The following is a 14,805-nucleotide window of genomic DNA, read 5'->3' as shown; positions in this document are numbered from 1 at the left end:
AGTGTGGGAATAGGCCCCTTGAAGTTAATAGACTAGGAAAAATCAATGTGGGCAGGCTGTGTTGGTGGGTGGTGTCTGCCTACTGAACTCCCTCCCTCCCTCCAATAATCCATCTGATCTTGCTTGTTAAACACAGGAGGTCAATGAGAGTAGTCATGTGCCTAAATTTAAGCATGTGCTTAACTAATAAAGTTAAGTGCTTTGTCAGATGGGAGCCACAGTCATGGCACAGAACTTCCTTTAGAAAAGGAGAGGAAAAACAAGTCGTCCAAAAATGATGCTGGCACATCAGAAGATCTGACACGTTTTGCAGGCAGGCAGTAAAACTTTGTAGGAAACAGTTACACCAAACAATACTGTTTATAGAGTTAAAACAACGGATAGACATGAGGTTCAGAGTCCTTCTCTGATTCTCCTAGTGTTAAGAAAGAGGAGGATCCATATTATAGGATATGGAGAATAACGGTTGTGATATTTCATTTTAATTGGTGGGTTCTAAGAATTCTGAATTTCTCTATTCAGTCTTTCACGAGAGACTTACTTTTGAATTGGGTAATCATCACAGCAGGACTTAAGTTGGTTTTTATAAACAGAGGGTTTCAAAAGAACCCAGTTATATTAAATATTTAGAAACCTAATTTGTAAGGAAATTGTGTAGGTGTTAATATGATGTTGCTGCAGGTCCCTTTGTGTAAATTGCAGAGAGTATCGGCTGGATTCTAAGAGAAAACTTTAGATGTTCAAAACACCAATATTTTGACTGCTGTATTTTCAGCCAAATTCATCTTACAGTTATATTTGTGCAACTCCACTGTGGTTATGAATCCATAGAAATGATAGCTAAGTAGGAACTACTGGTTCATCTTTATCCATGCCCTTACAATCAGAATTGTCATCTGTAAAATATCCTCAAGCTTTTGTCCAGTCTCCTTTTAAAAGATTGCAGTGATGGGACTTCCGCCAATTCCCAAAGGGGTTGTACGGATAAGAATGAGAGAGATCCAAAACTTATTAGAGTCCACAAGAATAATTTGTGGTGGGATCTAGAAAGCCCTTAAATAAATAACCATTTTAATGAACTTTTGAAAATTCTCTGATAAAGTAAGGGACCTCAATAGGTCATCTAGTCCAGTACCCCGTGCTGAGAGAGGACTAAGTATTATCTGGACCATCCCTGACAGGTGTTTGTCTAACTTGTTCTTAACAACCTCTCATGACAGAGATCCCTATGTAATTTGTTCCAGTGCTTAACTACCCTGACAGGAAGTGTTTCCTAATGTCTAATCTAAATCTCCCATGCTTCTGCTTAAATTAAATTAATGGAGATATCCTATCTCCTAGAACTGGAAGGGACCTTAAAAGGTCATCGAGTCCAGCCCCCTGCTTTCACTAGCAGGACCAAGTACTGATTTTTGCCCCAGACCCCCAAGTGGGCCCCTCAAGGATTGAACTCACAACCCTGGGTCTAACAGACCAATGCTCAAACCACTGAGCTATCCCTCCCCACATGTCATTGGTAATACTCGTACTGGCTTTGCAGTTGATAGAGACTCTCCCTCCCACTGGCACTGCCAGAGATTCCAGGGACTGAGTCATCACAGTTTGCCCAGAGGAGTCTGGATAGACAGAGAAGATGGGAAGGGAATTAACAGTGATATAATACTGAATATGGCAAGCATTCAGATGCTGAAACACAGTTTGAATTTTCCAGTGTGAATTTATACTAAAATACAACAGTAGTTAAGCCCATTACTCTTTGTCCTGTCCTCAGGGGTTAAGGAGAACAATTTATCACCCTCCTCTTTATAACAACCTTTTACATACTTGAAGACTGTTATGTCCCCCCTTGGTCTTCTCTTCTCCAGACTAAATAACCCCCTTTTATTAATCTTTCCTCATAAGTCATGTTTTCTAGACCTTTAATCATTTTTGTTGCTCTCCTCTGGACTTTTTTTAACTTTTCCACATCTTTCCTGAAGTATGGTGCCCAGAAATGGACACAATACTCCACTTGAGGCCTTACCAGTGCTGAGAAGAGTAGAAGAATTATTTCTCATGTCTTGCTTACAACACTCCTGCTAATACATTCCCTTCTCATTGAATAATGGTCCTACCCTGTCCTCAGTGGCGGATTAATAATTTTGCCACCCCTAGGCCGGGAAATAATTGCCGCCCTGGCCCCGCCCCGACTCCGCCCTTTTCCCGCCCCCATTCCAACCCCCTCCCCAAAGTCCCCGCCCCAACTCCGCCCCCTCCCTTCCCCTATTGGATCCCTTCCCCAAATCCCCGCCGCCGGCCCCGCCTCTTCCCCCAGCGCGCGGCGTTCCCCCTCCTCCCCCCTCCCTCCCTGCCCCGCGAAACAGCTGTTTCGCGGCGCAAGCGCTGGGAGGGGAGAGAAACAGGGCGGCCCGCTTGCGGCCCGCTTGCAGAGGAGGTGGAGGTGAGCTGGAGCAGGGGGGCGGGGCGTGGAGGGGAGCTCTCACCCCTGGAAATTTGCCGCCCTAGGCCTAGGCCTTGTCGGCCTAGGCAATAATATGGCGCTGCCTGTCCTTGGTCTTCCTCTTACTTCTCATGTACTTGTAAAATGTTTTCTTGTTACCATTTATGTCCCTGGCATGCACTCACCTTCTAAGTGCCTCCTAGTGGCTGAGTGTGGTATTGCAATCTTTTCCCCACTTTTGGAACCTGCTGTAGGTTGCAGACCTTGCTAATCAGGTCTTTAATGGCTCACCCACCTAGCCAAGTCACACAGTCAAAATGGACCCCTTCCAGGGTAGCAAAGAGTTCACCAAACTGTTTGCCCTTACCAGGTTTTTCAGGCCCATCTCTGGGCCCTATAAATCCAACACTTCACTCAGGCTTCTAAAGGAACCTTGTCTCCTTGGGGCTTAGGCCACTTTATTAGTGGCTGGGGGGTGAGGGGGAACCCAGGTTCCAATCCAGAGACTCTATAAACAGAAGCCATATATATATACTGCTTCCTTTAATTATACCTATACCCCGATATAACACGAATTTGGATGTAATGCGATAAAACAGTGCTCTGGGGGGGGGCGGGGCTGCGTGCTCCGGCGGATCAAAGCAAGTTCGATATAACGCGGTAAGATTTTTTTGGCTCCCGAGGACAGCGTTATATCGGGGTAGAGGTGTAGTTGCTGCTGCATTCCCCGGGTTTCTTCCCACCTAGTCCCTTTACCTGTTACCTTAGGGTTAGATTTTTCAGATTCTCTTGCTCCCAGATTTAGCAAATGCAGCCTATCAAGTGCCTTTGGCCAGAGCACCCTTCTTTGCCCCAGCCAGGAATTGACCTGCTAAACCCCTGAAGCTCCTTGTATCTCTGCTTGCTGGGCTCTGATTAGCTGTTTCCATGAGGCAGACCCGGAGGACCCACCTTCTCTGCTTCTTCCTGGGGAGGGGTGTAGTTGGACTGCAGGGCCGCCAGCAGGTATACCCCGTCACAGTCCCTTAAGCCACAGTGATTTCTGACCATACTTCCTATCTTTACTATGCATTGGGATAGTTTGCTCTTGTGTCCTTAATAATGTCTTTTTTAAAAACTGCCAACTCCCTGGTCTCTCTTTCCCCCCACCCCCATTAGATTTTCTTCCCACAGAATCTTACCTTCCAATTATCTGATTTTTGCTAAATTCTGCATTCTTGAAGTTCATTGTCTTTATTCTTCTGTTTTCCCTCCTACTGTTCCTTAGAATCATGAATCGGGACTAGAGGGATAACATTTTCAGTGAGGGGACCTTTGACTCTGAAATTCACACCCCTTCCCCCCTTTTGATCCAATAGAAGTTGAATTTATTGACCTTCAGGTCACTTGGAAATAGAATAGGAAAGCCTATTCTATTTCACACAGGATACTGATGAAGAAGAGAGAGGGGGAGGAGTTAGTTTTCATGGCAGGTAGATTTTTGTAGTTAATATTGTGTCTATCTGGATGTATTTGCGATAGGTGTTCTATTTTCTTTCAGAAAACCTTGGAAAAGTCCAAATAACTGTGGCACAGGTGAACTCCTGACTTTAACTACATTAGCCCAGTTCATTTAGTCATTCAGAAATAGACTTGACCATTCAATTCAGAATATACTGTAGAAGACAATGGTATACCATCTCTCCAAATGCCCATAGAGGTACTACAAGGCTCACTTATTTTAGTTGGTTTATTTTTGACTACTGCTTGGCTCTGACTTTTGTTTCTTAGTTTTATCACCTTGTCCCCCTGCCCTCCCCGCACCACCACCTCCGTTCTTTGCACCCAGTGGGGAACTGAACCATTTTTGATTCTGGAAAAGTTGGCAGTTGCCCAAAGGTTATTGGAGTGGGTAATTGACCCAGCACAGATGCTCATTTTTAATGGGAACCTAGAGAACCAGTCCTAAAAAGCCAAAAGCACTACTACTGGTTTGCACATTAGTGATTTGGAACTGCTGACTCATGTAGTACAAGAGGAAAGCAAGGGTTATTTTATGTAGCTATTTTGTAGAGAGATGATTATGATGGAATGGACCCTTGTATTCACACCCTACACGTTATTGTAATAATCTTTGTACAAGGCATGTCTTGGGAGGTACCATTTGAAAATTCATAACTTGCTGATCAGTAATATCACAGTAAAATGCACGTAAGAACATTATGTGTAAAGTTATGAACATAAGCTGAAATCATGACTGAAGTGTGTTTCCCAGATAAGTCTGGGGAGTGTTTAAACTAGTTTCTCAGAGACAAAGGGCAAGCTGATGCAGGCCAAATATCAACAAAGCTAATGGGCTATCACCTATAAAGTGGCCAGTCTTTGGCAAGAAAGGTCGGCAGAGACAAAAATCTGCTTGTTAGCAGAGAAAGAGCATGAGGTCTCCTTCCTCCACCAGCACCCTGTCTCTTGGTTATCAGATGGGCATGCTTTTCAAAGAGGGACTGAAACTATAAAAAGGAGGGACAAACACGCAAAGACACCTCTCTGTCTCTCCCTGCCCATCACACTCTCTGCACCTGAGGAGACAAAGGAAACAGCTGTTGTACTTTGGGGGTGGGGGCCTGATCTGAAGTGTTTGGTCAGTAATGCTGTTGGAAGTATGTGGTGAGAAATTTTGCTTTAAATCCAGCATAATTAAGTTAGCCACTAGAAAGCATTGTATCTTTGTTTTTCTTGTAACCATGTCTGACTCTGGTGACTCATTGCTTGTACTCACTTAAAATCTATCTATTTATAATTAAATCAACTTGCTTTATTTTTTTATCTAATCCAGTGTGTTTAAATTAAATTGTTTGGGTCACTCCATTTAAGGTGCTAAACTAGTATATATTATTCCTTTAAAGGAATAATGAACATAATACTTTTGAACTGTCCAGGAGAAGGCTGGACAGTACAAGACACACTGTTTGGGGGAACATCCAGGACTGGGAGTGTGTTGGGATCACCCAGAAGAAGTAACCAAAGTTGGTCAAAGCCAGAGTGTAACTCAAGTGTGGCTGGCAGGCTGCAGTTACACAGAGACACTCAGGATGTGACTGGCATGCTGGAAGGCTGCTTGTGAGCATCCCAGGTGGGAGCTACTGCCGCAAAATATTGCAAGGCACCCAAGGTTGCAGGGTAGTGGTGACACAGAGCCTCACTGGTCTGGATCACACCCTGACCTCAGCATGTCACAATGATGTGATGACCACCTGGCATAGACCATCAGCAGAGTTTGAACTCTGAGTGTGACGTTGTCCCCCATAATGCTTTATAGAAATATGCTTATGAGTGTAAATATGACATAACTGGAATATGTTTTACGCTAGATATGCCATGTAACATATCTTTGCAAAGGTTATGTTCTACTAAATGTATTCATCCTATTCGTATGCATGTATCATTTTTATATCTGAAGTTATGAGCATTGGCTCTATGCTTGTATTTAAAGTGTTTGCTGTAGGAAGCACAGAAGGCAGATTTGGTCAACATAGTATGAAGAGGTTATTCAAGTAATTGGGAGTATTTAGCTAACAATGGACCTTGAGAGATGCCAATCCACATCTGAGCTTTCCTGGGAATGTTCAAACTAACATGTAAACAATGGTGTTGGCCTGTAAAGAACTGAGTCATGCATGGACATGTGACTTGCCCATGTGACTCCAAAACTCCATCTTGTAGCTGTGATTCTGCACAGGAGAACACAAGGGGTCTCCACTCACAAGAGAGAGACTATATAAGGCCTTGGGAAACCCCTCCATTTTGTTTTCAGCTGGCTCAAGAGATAGCCTCTCCACCCCAAAGAGATGCCTGAAAGAAAGTGGAACAAAAAACAGTAACTATGGGGGTGTGAGTGATTGCTGGACCCAGACTAGGAAGGAGTCTAGTGTGTCAAAGAAGCTTATTGGAACATCTCTGAGGGTGAGATTTACCTGCATTTAGTTTCCTACTGTATTACGCTTAGACCTTCATGTTTTTGTTTTATTTTGTTTGGCAATTTACTTTGTTCTGTCTGTTATTACTTGGAACCCCTTAAATCCTACTTTTTATATTTAATAAAATCACTTTTTGCCTATTAATTAACCCAGAGCAAGTAATTAATTCCTGGGGGAGCAAACAGCTGTGCATATCTCTCTATCAGTGTTACAGAGGGCGAACAATTTATGAGTTTACCCTGTATAAGCTTTATACAGAGTAAAACGGATTTATTTGGGGGTTGGATCCCACTGGGAACTGGGTGTTGGAGACAGGAGCACTTCTTAAGCTGTTTTCAGTTAAGCCTGCAGCTTTTGGGGGATGTGGTTCAGACCTGGGTCTGTGTTTGTAGCAGGTTAGCATCTCTGGCACAACCAGGCGAGGTACTGAAGTCCCAAGTTGCCAGGGAAAACGGGTTTAGCGGTAGTCTCAGCACATCAGGTGGCAGTCCCAAGGGGGTTTCTGTGACCCAACCTGTCACACTGAGCCTTCAGCATAAAAGCACAGATCTTTACCACTTGGACTAAAGGAGTAATTCCACTAGCTAGCAGCAGTAGTTGGCTGTTACCTTCTCTTGTAAACCAGCCACTACTGGGGGACATGACGTATACTTTACAAGCAGGTGATATAACATCTAAACAGCTAGTATGTCTGTAGCCATACTTCAAATCTCAGCTCTTGAATGTGTGCAGGAGAGCAATTCACATGGAAACTGTGGCATTGAAACATGGTGTAAGGGAAAACTGATGTGGGGGAAGGCATTGTGCTAGTAACACTCCATTATTTTCACTCCTAGTTGCCTTGCACTTGGAAACAGTCGAGATTGTTCAACCTGAAGAGGTAGTTTTACTGAGCTGGCATGTGTCATTTGTTGCCAAGGCAATAGAGAAAGCTGTACCATTTAAAGTTGTTTGAAAGAAAGTGGGTAATTGAATAGAAAGGACTCAGCTTGTCCGTCTCTCAACTTGATATCACATAATGTGCCTGGAATTAATGTTTTCCTCCTGCAAGAACTAGCATGTTTTCTGTAAATAAAAAAAAGATGGAATTCAAATGCACCTAGGAGGAGTTGTTATGATCATTGTCACAAAGAAAATAGGAGTTAGCAGCTGCCTTGGTGTTTTCAATGTGATATCTGATTCTCTGCTTTAGTGTTTTCAAGTCCAGCTGGGTAAGATTTCACTAATTCTAGCTACTCCATTTGCAGCACTACAACTGAAAGAGCAGAGACCAAGGAAGAAAACTTCTGACTTTCCTTAGTCTGAGTATCACAAAGACTAAGATTGCTGGAGGGTTTCTAGAATTCCAATGAAAAGGTGATTCTGGGGTGGGGAGAAACATTGAATTGGTTATCGGCTAGAGCAGGTGAATTAAATACCTCCAGTTTGTGCCCTTTCTTGTGAACAGCATTAAAATAACAGTTTTTAAAAGTCCCAGTTGCTACATCTATTGTAACAAATGTGTGGCAATCTAAGCACTTCACAGTTGTCGTTAAACTACACACCTTTGCTTGTTGCAGTGAATTTGCAAATAGCCGAGAGCCAAAATTCTCTTTTTCCAAAAACGAAGGCCCCTATCACATGAGTTAGAAGAGAATATCCTTGAGGTGTTAGCTGTATTGGGCCTTTGAGATGTAACGGAGTTGTTCTGTTTCAATACGGGAGAAGGCTGTAATACTATTCCTGATTGCCTAAGGTGCCAAAAAAATTCAAAATTCTGTGCACAATATTTTAAGGTTCTGCATAATTCTGCAAATTTTATTTGTCAAATAAATGTGGAGGCTCCAGCATGACATTGGGGAGCACAGGCCACTGGCTGCCCGGAGATGGGTGATCACTGTGCAGCTCCCCCGCCCAACCCCCGGACACGGACTCAGTGGTGAGGCTGCACCCAACCCTGACACAGTGCAAGGACCAGGCCTGCACCAGAAACACCCCAGGGCCCTGCCCTTCCATGCCAGGTGCACCAGATATGGGGACGCAGGCTCAGTAAGGCAGGATCCAAGCGTGGAGGAAGCCAGGTCTGGGTTGAGAGGGTTCTGTGCGGGCGGCTCAGTGGGAGATACGGGTGCGGGGAGGGATCTAGATGCACAGGGGCTTGCTAGGACATTCTGGGTGCAACGGTAATGGGACTCTGCAGGGGGAACCAGGTGAACGTGCTAGGGGCTCAGCAAGGGAGGTCTGGCTGTGGGGAGATAGAGCTCGGCAGGGGGTCTGGTGTGGGGGGCTCAGTGGGGGGTCCAGATGCTGGGGGAGTGGGGCTCAGTGGGGTGGGGATCCAGGTGCAGCTGGTTTGGGCTTGGTGGGCTGAGGATCCGGCTGCGGGTGGCTCGTCTGGGTGGTCCAGGTGCAGGGGGAATGGGGCTCATCAAGGGGGTTCTGAGTGCAGGGGGGTAAAGTTCAGCGGGAGGGTTTGGGTATGAGGAGGTCTGGATGCAGGGGGGTTGGGTGGATGGGGGAGCAGCTCCCTGTACAGGGATCCCTCCCCCTGCAGCTGAAGAGCGATGGGTGCAGGAAGCGTGGGGGCGGGGGGAGAGTTTTCAGAGCTTCCTGCAGAGGAAATCCCGTCCTCTCCAGCCCAGCCAGGACTAGCAGCTGAGTCCGGCGCAGGGTAGGAGCCATCAACCGTGTCATCCCCAGTCCTGCTCCCCACCCTACAGGTATTTACCTCTCTGCCAGGTGCCCTGGCCACCCGAAACATACTGCTGGGGAGGGTCGCATGACCGCTCTTCTGGCTTACCTTTGCTTTCCTGTCAGAAAGTCCTTTTTCTGAGGGGAAGCAGAGACATCTGCAGGGGACATAAATTCTGCGCATGTGCAGTGGTGCAGAATTCCCCCAGGAGTATAGTATACACATATGGCAGCATTGCAAAACAATACAGGTTCACCTGCTCCAAAATGCTCTGGCTCCTGCCACTAAAACGTAAGGGGCATATGTTAGCTGTTATAGATATGGGGCTGGATCATACAACCCCTGCTCATTTTGGTGAGTGTTTACTCATGCGAGTAGTTGGTAAATACTCATCGCCATGTAAGGATTGCACACCTACTGTACAGTGTTTGTACAGAACATGCCACATTGTGGTTGAGCAGTTCTTGTCACATCCAGTACGTAGCAGTGATATACACACAGATTCGCTCCTTTAGAGCTAAAGCATTTTTTATAGCTTACACTGTGGTTGTGCTGAAGGTGAACCTGAACCATTGTACCCACAAGGCCAAAGCCCTGACCAGTGGGTGGACAGTAAAAAAATCTACTTAGTCTGGGTTGTTGCATCCTGTAACAGAGTCTGAGTGCGTCTCATTGTGAGGAATTGTCAGATTCATTTGCAGATAAAATCACTTGAATTTGAACTGGTTTTTCTGCCTCTATGCAGCAGAGTGTTCTCTGGTTCAGTATTACCAGGGGTTACTCACCAAGGCTCTGGCATGTGAGATCCATGCTTCTGATGGTTGGAAAAAGGTCACTAGGGAGGTATTGAGGCCACTATCAGAGTAGAATGTAACAAACTTATTTGGGCATAAGCTTTTGTGGGCTAAAACCCACTTCATCAGATGCATGGAGTGGAAAATACAGTAGGAAGATATATAGATAGAGAGAGAGTACATGAAAAGATGGGGGTTGCCTTACCAATTCTAATGAGACAATTCAATTAAAGTGGGCTATTATAAGCAGGAGGAAAAATCACTTTTGTATTGATAATCAGGGTGGCCCATTTCAAACAGTTGACAAGAAGGTGTGAGTAACAGTAGGGGGGAAAATTAGCATGGGGAAATAGTTGTTAGTTTTCCTTTCCTTTCTTTTTACATCGGGAGCGTTAGGACGCTTCGGGTGCTTCAGTGTGTGTGTTTTCCCATTCGGAGCCATTTGCAAGTTTGGAAGGCTGGCCGAAAGAGGAGTATTTTTCACCAAAGAGTTGGCTTTCTGCACATGTAGGGCCCTTGGAAGCAAAGTTTAGCTAGGTGAATGCGTCTGAATGGGGTTTCTACAGTGCCTCAATAGCCTGTGATCAACTCTCGGTATGCGCGTTTGTCTTCGGCTAGGTCGAGTCCCGTACCTGCGTCTTCCCTGTGTCCCAGGGATGGCTACTGTGAGGCCAGCAGAATTCGTGAGAAAAAGGGGTAGAGGAGGAAGCACCTCAATCTGACTTAGAGTGGTGGTGCCCCTGGGCAGAGTGGTCCTCCTGCTCCTTCCTGTCTGAGGTCTGTGCTCCAGTGTGGGCTTGGGGGGCTGCCTGTGGGCGCTGGGAGGATGGGAACTGCCAAGCTCCCCCTGGGCAGTCCGACTATGAAGCCTCTCCCCTAGTTTGGGGTGCCGAGTATTAAATCTTCCTCTGTGGCTTTGGGCTGGAGAGCATGATCCGCCCTTGGGTCCATTTGGGTGGAGATGGAGTCTGGCAAGAATTCGGGCCATCAGGTCAACCCATTTGGGATAATGGGGGCCAGCCAGCAGCCCTGGGATGTTGCTTCCTGGGCCGCCAGCTCAAGCCTCGTCTCCTATGAGCTGGGAAGGCAGCTGGCCACGCTCAGCCTTCTCCTCCCCTCCAGGGGCCCAAGTCCCTTCCCGCCAGCAGGTCGAGCAAGGAGCCCAGAGAGGGGAGGAAAGGAGTTGGCCGGAGCTTCCCCCTGCCCCACCAGGGCTCTTGCCTGCTCCCTGCCAGCCACTCAGCCCATCTGGTTTTCTCATTTTGGCCTCTCCGAGCCCTAGCAGTCAGCCAAAAGGGCAGAAGCCACCCTCTCCAGCCAGGACACGGAGTGACCAGCGTGGGGCTTGAACCCACGACCTTGGCGTTATTAGCACCACGCTCTAACCAGCTGAGCTAGCTGGCTCATGGGCAGCCATGCCTTGCCTGACCCTTTTGGAAGGATTCACCGGCTGGCTCAGGGATGGCGTGGCCTCCGGTATGGCATGGTTGGATCAAGAGGCTTGTTGGCAAGCCAGGGGAATTAGCTCAAGTGGTAGAGCGCTCGCTTCGCATGCGAGAGGCAGCGGGTTCAATGCCCGCATTCTCCAGTCTCCAGGGAGCAACGGTACCTTCGCTTGCCCTGCTTTTAGAAGCCATTGACAGTCAGCGGGATGAGCTCCTCCAGTGGCCTCCATCCCTCTCCTCGCTTCCCTTGGCCTCCCAAGAAGCCAGCCCTTGCGGAGCAGGAAAGCTCTTCGTCCCCAGCCCTTCTCCCCCTTGTGCTAGCTGGGAGGCCAGAGACAGTTAGCTCAACTGGAAGAGCGCGGGAGAAGTACTGAAATCGATACACATCTTCTCCAGCCTGATCTGCTGTAGTGTGGGACCTGCCCCTTTCTTGCTGAGCTGTCACTAGAGCACGATCCCTTTCCCACTCCCTCCCTGGCTCCCTGCTAGTCTTCACAAAGCTGATTGGCTGGGAGGGAGTGCCACTCAGATACAGACTTACTCACATCCCAGGGGTCCATGAAGGCAATGAGGAGATGGGCAGCGGGGGCAGGTGATACCAGCTCAGCTGAGACCATGAGACCACACAGCCTCCTGATCTCAGCCACCATGGCAGCCGTGGACCAGAGCACACAGACAGCTTGGAGAAAGCCACAGTGGGGAAGGGCTGCGTTGGTCTGAACAGGGAGTCTGCGGGTGTCTATCCTGGCGGAGGCAGGGTCGTTTTCCTGTATGCTGTGCCAGGGGCCAGGGAGCCCGTGTGAGCCCCACTAGAGTTCCTGAGCTGGGCCTGCTCCTGGCTTTGCTTGGGTTAGAGGAAAGTGGGGAAGATAAGAACGGCCCTCCTAGGTGAGACCACTGGTCCATCTAGCCCACTATCATGTCTTCTGACCGTAGCCTATGCCAGGTGCTTCAGAGGCGATGGCCAGAGCAGGCAAGCATCAAGCGATCTATCCCTGCGTTGTCTTCTGACGTTTGGTGCTAGTTCCAGGGTCTAAGTCTCACCCCCCGACACACTCCAGGGAGGGAGCGTTGGTGTTTGTGCCGAGGCTTGTGGCTGGGACTCGGGCCCCTTCCCCACCTCTGGGTAGCCCCCCATCTCAGGCTGTGGTCTGCTTAAGGCCACAGAGACCTGGCCTTTTTTGCCTGGTGCCTAGGAGGCAGGCCAGCTGTGGGGAATTAGCTCAAGCGGTAGAGCGCTCGCTTTGCATGCAAGAGGTAGTGGGGTCGATGCCCACATTCTCCAAGCAGTCGACTCTGGGCTCCTGGTGGGCGTGCCAGCTGACTTTTGGCCTTGCTGTCCGTAGCAGTCAGGCCGAAAATCAAAAGCCATCCTCCCCAGGCCCACAGCCGCCCAGTGGCTCCATTAGCGCCACACTTTGACCAGCTGAACTAGGCAACCCACGGGAAGCTTCTGAAGGTGTCCCCCTGGTGCGGGCTCGGACGCGAAAAGCACCTGGAAGTTCATCAGCTGTGGCAAGAAGCGTGAAGAGTAGGAGTAGGGATGGGGCCGTAGCTTTCCACGTCATCTCAATTTGGGCAGCTTTCCATTCCCCCTTTCTCTGTAACGGCCCTCCCACTGGTTTCATTTGCGGAGCTGTACACTTCTGGCAGGGTGGCCATTTAGAAATCTTTTCCTTTCTTTTCTTTTTAGATCGGGAGCGTTAGGACACTTCGGGTGCTTCAGTGTGTGTGTTTTCCCATTCGGAGCCATTTGCAAGTTTGGAAGGCTGGCCGAAAGAGGAGTATTTTTCACCAAAGAGTTGGCTTTCTGCACATGTAGGGCCCTTGGAAGCAAAGTTTAGCTAGGTGAATGCGTCTGAATGGGGTTTCTACAGTGCCTCAATAGCCTGTGATCAACTCTCGGTATGCGTGTTTGTCTTCGGCTAGGTCGAGTCCCGTGCCTGCGTCTTCCCGGTGTCCCAGGGATGGCTACTGTGAGGCCAGCAGAATTTGTGAGAAAAAGGGGTAGAGGAGGAAGCACCTCAATCTGACTTAGAGTGGTGGTGCCCCTGGGCAGAGTGCTCCTCCTGCTCTTTCCTGTCTGAGGTCTGTGCTCCAGTGTGGGCTTGGGGGGCTGCCTGTGGGCGCTGGGAGGATGGGAACTGCCAAGCTCCCCCTGGGCAGTCCGACTCTGAAGCCTCTCCCCTAGCTTGGGGTGCCGAGTATTAAGTCTTCCTCTGTGGCTTGGAGAGCATGATCGGCCCTTGGGTCCATTTGGGTGGAGATGGAGTCTGGCAAGAATTCGGGCCATCAGGTCAACCCATTGGGGACAATGGGGGCCAGCCAGCAGCCCTGGGATGTTGCTTCCTGGGCTGCCAGCTCAACCCTCATCTCCTAAGAGCTGGGAAGGCAGCTGGCCACACTCAGCCTTCTCGCCTCCACAGGCCCAAGTCCATTTCCGCCAGCAGGTCGAGCAAGGAGCCCAGAGAGGGGAGGAAAGGAGGTGGCTGGAGCCTTCCCCCTGCCACCCTCACCTTGCCTGGGCTGTCCGGCCCCTTCCCCCACCAGGGCTCTTGCCTGCTCCCTGCAAGCTGCTCAGCCCATCTGGTTTTCTCATTTTGGCCTCTCCGAGCCCTAGCAGTCAGCCAAAAGTGCAGAAGCCACCCTCTCCATCCAGCACACGGAGTGGTCAGCCTGAGGCTTGAACCCATTACCTTTGTGTTAGTAGTTCCACACACTAACCAGCTGAGCTAGCTGGCCTACAGGAATTGAGTGTTTGCCTGACCCTTTTGGAAGGAGCCACCAGCTGGCGCAGGGACAGGGTGGCCTCCGGTATGACATGTGTAGATCAAGAACTTCGTAGGTAAGGCTTAGCTCAAATGGTAGCGTGCTCGCTTAGCGTTCAAGAGGCAGCAGGATCAATGCCTGCATTCTCCAGCAGCGTGGTAGTGATGGTATTTTTGCTTGCCCTTCTTTTAGAAGCCATCGACAGTCAGCAGGCTGAGCTCCTCCAGTGGCCTCTCTCCCCGCTTGGCCTCCCAAAAAGCCAGCCCTTGCGGAGCAGAAAGCTGTCCATCCCTCTGATGTTATGAGTGTGATATAATATCTCATTGAAAGGTGACACAGGGCCAGAAAGAGTTAATTAACACACAGACTGACCTGATCCATGGCCAAACTTTAAAGATTTGTTAGGAAGATATGTAAATGAATAGAGCTTTGAAATGCAAGCCTGCATTGTTAGAGATAGAAGGGTTGCTGTTTGCTCAGGCCTTGTGATGTAAGCAAACAAGGCTTGTCTATTACTATGGCTTTGATTCAAAGATCAAAAAGAGGAGTATTAATATTTAGGAAGACACTTGAGTGAAATAGTATTATTGTTTATATGTCTCGTTGAAGGTTGTGGTAACCTGTATCTGAACTTTTTAATGGATAAATTACCCTGTGCTAATTGCCATGATGTTTGGGAGAAGGAAAGTTAAGCCTATTGTTTTCTCATGCCAAAAGGCTGCTGGAAATG

General features: G+C 48.3%; 2 non-coding genes across 2 annotated transcripts; one reads left to right on the top strand and one right to left on the bottom strand.

Moving 5' to 3' along the window:
- Positions 1–11,191: 11,191 nt before the first annotated feature.
- Positions 11,192–11,265, bottom strand: TRNAI-AAU (transfer RNA isoleucine (anticodon AAU)). The gene has a single exon. It is a non-coding gene; the product is annotated as a tRNA-Ile (tRNA).
- Positions 11,266–11,376: 111 nt separating this feature from the next.
- Positions 11,377–11,449, top strand: TRNAA-CGC (transfer RNA alanine (anticodon CGC)). The gene has a single exon. It is a non-coding gene; the product is annotated as a tRNA-Ala (tRNA).
- Positions 11,450–14,805: the final 3,356 nt, after the last annotated feature.

Source organism: Emys orbicularis, chromosome 5, assembly GCF_028017835.1.
Source record: "Emys orbicularis isolate rEmyOrb1 chromosome 5, rEmyOrb1.hap1, whole genome shotgun sequence".
NCBI lineage: Eukaryota > Metazoa > Chordata > Testudines > Emydidae > Emys > Emys orbicularis.
The sequence above is the reverse complement of the archived record's forward strand: the minus strand, read 5'-3'. Positions and strand labels throughout refer to the sequence as shown.